This window comes from Chrysochloris asiatica, unplaced genomic scaffold (assembly GCF_000296735.1).
Source record: "Chrysochloris asiatica unplaced genomic scaffold, ChrAsi1.0 scaffold00033, whole genome shotgun sequence".
Taxonomy (NCBI): Eukaryota; Metazoa; Chordata; class Mammalia; order Afrosoricida; family Chrysochloridae; genus Chrysochloris; species Chrysochloris asiatica.
The window spans coordinates 25,020,643-25,024,489 of NW_006408551.1; the positions used below are offsets into that span (position 1 = coordinate 25,020,643).

The 3,847-nt window shown below is 36.7% G+C and overlaps 1 pseudogene; it reads left to right on the forward strand.

Moving 5' to 3' along the window:
- The first annotated feature begins 2,845 nt into the window (after positions 1 to 2,845).
- LOC102842824 lies at positions 2,846 to 3,847 on the forward strand (annotated as a pseudogene).

Genomic DNA, 3,847 nt, shown 5'->3' on the forward strand with positions numbered 1-3,847 from the left:
GCTTATTCTTTATTCATTATTTAACATCATTGACAAAATTACCAAACAGTAAATTGGACTCCTGATGTGATTCTGTAGGATCATCACTGGACTGCAGACCACTAAGTAACAGTTCAAACCCACCAGCTGCTCCTTGGCAACCCTATACTAGGTCGCTATGAGTTGGAACCGACTCAATGGCACTTAACAGCAATTTAAAAGTAGATTTTTTTTTTCCTCTATCACATTTTCATGTTACTGTCCTGATAATCTACATATTGCCTTTTATCAAGTTGTTTTATTAACATGTCTACCTTAAAAACTAGTTTAAGTAATAGTGATAACTTAAAAGGAATCTTTTTAAATCCTGTTTTCAGTTTGTTGATAGATTACTTAATACTTTGATCTATGCCATAAAACTAATCAAAATTATAATAGTCCTCTGTGGGACACATCAAATATCCTTCATTTACTCTATTAAACACTAGATACTAAAGGAACTAACTTCTACAAGGAACTAGCCAAAGGCTAGGAATTTGATATAAAGATGAATTTAATGCAATTTTCTACCATCAAGTTACTCTAAGTCTCCTGAGAGAAATATTATTTGTAATACAATATGTTGTTGTTGTTGTTAAGTGCCATAGAGTCGATTCCAACCCATAGCAACCCTGAATAGGGTTTCCTAGGAGTAGCTGGTGAGCTTTGAACCGCTGACCTTGCAGTTCAAACAGCTTTGCAGTCTGGCGCATTAACCCACAGCGCCACACCAATACAATATGATAAATGCTATAATAGATGTGAAAGGGGCTTTGGTAAATGCTGTTGAATTGCAATTTAATGAGAATTAAATTTCAGACTATTTGTATAATCCAATATATTTGAAACAAACAAATTTCTTCTTGCAATGACTTAACCAAAGGAAGTGAAGGTAATTTAGTCCTTCAGTTAAGAAAGCACTTTGACATCTACTCATTCTCTTATTCTTTACAGATTATTCTGTATGGTTGATGGCATTATCTCTGATTTACTAATGAAGAAATCTTTGTTAATGTATTTATTCATCTCAATGTTTTCTATGTGTCAGCTGGCACATGGGATAAAAATGCCAGTAATCTAGAAAGTTCTAGATTTTTTTTTTATCCAAGTGCCATTTTCTACATACAGACTTGTATTTAACATGAATCATGTTGTTGAAATAGGAAAACTGTGTCTCAAAAAACCTAGAAAATACATAGATATGTATATGGAGTTCTGGTGTGGCCCTGTATGGCTGGGGCACTGGACCAGCCGCTCCTCCGAAACCCTATACAGAGTTGCTGTGAGTCAGAACTGACTCTACGGCTCTTAACAACAACTACATAGATAGTCTGTGAGGTAATTTTTTAAATCTTTTCTAGGTATACTTTTTAATGTTTGTGCTTTATTTCATTTGTCAATGTTAGAATACGGGTAAATTTTAATTTTGGTAAAATATATACAATGGTTCATCTTTATGCCAGAACATAGGATTTTTTTGATACTTAGTTATAAACTTTTGTAATATATTAAACAACTGTGTATAAAGCTGACAAAAACTTAACTTCTGAGTATGCTGATATTAAAAAAAAACTTTTCCAAGGATATTATTAGTGCCTTTTATTTCCAAAAATGTATGTAAACATTTATGGGAAATCTTTCCTCTAAATTAATCCCCTAAAAAAATCCTTTCCCTAAAGTAAAGCAAACTGTAAACCAAAAATAAAGACATAGAAAACTTTGAAATTAATCATTTTCATTTTTGTTGCTGAAATTGTGATCCAAACATGCATTAAAGTTTATTTTCATTGTTTTACATACTAGTTATATATTCTAGACCAGATAAATTAAAGGCTACAAAGATTCTCATTCTAGAAATCAATCTTGACAATTTGAGGTTCAAAGATATATTGCAGGTATGATTATCAAGGCATTTTTAATAACAAAAAATTATATTTGTAGAGGTTTGCCTTAATTATAGTATATCCACATGTAGTCCTATTTCACATATGCATATGTGGTCTTTATGTAGCCGTACTTCACGGAGTCGTGGTGTGGCCCTGCAGGATAATGCACTGGACCACCAGGTCAGATTGAACCTTAAAGTTGGTTCTAATCCACCAGCCACTCCTTGGGAACCCTATAGAGGGTCACTATGAGTTGGAACTGACTAAATGGCACTTAACAACTGTCCTACTTCACAGAAAAGTTCTTTGTCAAAGGAAAAGGCTTGGCACGCATTTTGAAATTTAAAATAACAGTAATTTTTCAAAAGCAATGACTTCAGGCTTTTGATAGCTTGCACGCAGCGGGGATCAACTGTGTGCGTTTTTTAAGTATTATCGGGTCCATACTACGAAGAGTGAATTTACAAATGTTGAGCCGGGGAAATGAGTGGGCTCTGCCGCGTGGTGGTGGTGACTAGAGAACCGTGGACATGTCCTTTACCTCTTACACCTGCCTCACCTCACTCCAGAAGAGGGGCTGCGGTAGCCCAGCATTATGGAATGTAGAGAGAATGGCGGGGAAGTTGCTGTAGGTGCTGTTAAACCCCACGGTGGGCAGGAGTTTAAGGACACGGAGGTGTTACTTGATTTCATGACACTATTTTAAGTGCTAAAATTCAGGACCTTGTTTTTCTTTATAGAGATAGGAAGGAGCGAACTTCAAATTATTTTTGTCGTTTTCCTGCCACTCCACTCCCCTCCCTTCCCCTCCCTGCCCCCCATCTCTCTCCAGGCTTCCATTTTCCTTCTTTCACTTGTTTTGTTCAGGATCTTGGCAACTGAACAAAGCCCACTCTGCTGTGGACTTGTGCAGGAGCGGTTTTTAAAGGAAGCACCAAATTATGTCATCTGAAATGTTGCCAGCTTTTATTGAGACTTCTAATGGTGAAAGGAAGCAAAACTTAAATGAGTCAGAAGCTAAGGCCCAGTGAAAGGTTCGAACCCATATCTAAACTACAGATGAAGAAGCTAATAAAACAAAAACAATGGGAAGAATGAGAGTTCGCAAACAAGCAAAAAGAAAAACGCAAGAGAAAGAAGAGCAACAGTGTCAACTGGAATCAAACTCTAATGGAAACGACAGAAAACGTATTAGAAGAGATGTTGTTCATAGCATACTCCGCCTGATTATGGACTGTAGTTTTGACAACTTGATGGTATTAAAGGACGTTAAGAAACTTCAAAAGCAGATTCAGCGATGTTATGCAGAAAACCGAGGAGCCTTGCATCCTGTGCAGTTTTACTTGACCAGCCAGGGAGGCCAGCTGAAAAAAAAAAACACGGATGAAAATGACAAAGGATGGGTGAATTGGAAAGGGTATCCACATCAAGCCAGAGTACTTTAGTGAACTCATAAAGAAAGAAGACCTGATTTATCGTACATCAGAGTCTCCCAATGTACTAAAGAAATTAGATGACTCAAAGGTTTATGTGATTGGAGGATTAGTAGATCACAATCATAACAAGGGACTCACATATAAACAAGCATCAGATTATGGAATTGAACATGCACAGCTCCCCCTTGGAAATTTTGTGAAGATGAATAGTCCAAAAGTTCTGGCAGTTAATCATGTGTCTGAGATTATTCTGGAATACCTGGAAACAAGAGACTGGCAAGAGGCATTTTTTTTACTATTTTACACCAGCGTAAAGCAGCTATTCCCACAGAAAAAGCCTGTGAAAGTTCTTTGCATGACAGGAAATCTGCCAGTTTTGAAGGTGGATTGGACAGTGATTGCAGTGACGAGGATCATAGCAGAAATGAACTAGATTCAGCCCATGAAGAAGAAAAGCAAGATAAAGAAAATAGCACAGACTCTACAGTGAACTCTGTACCACATTAA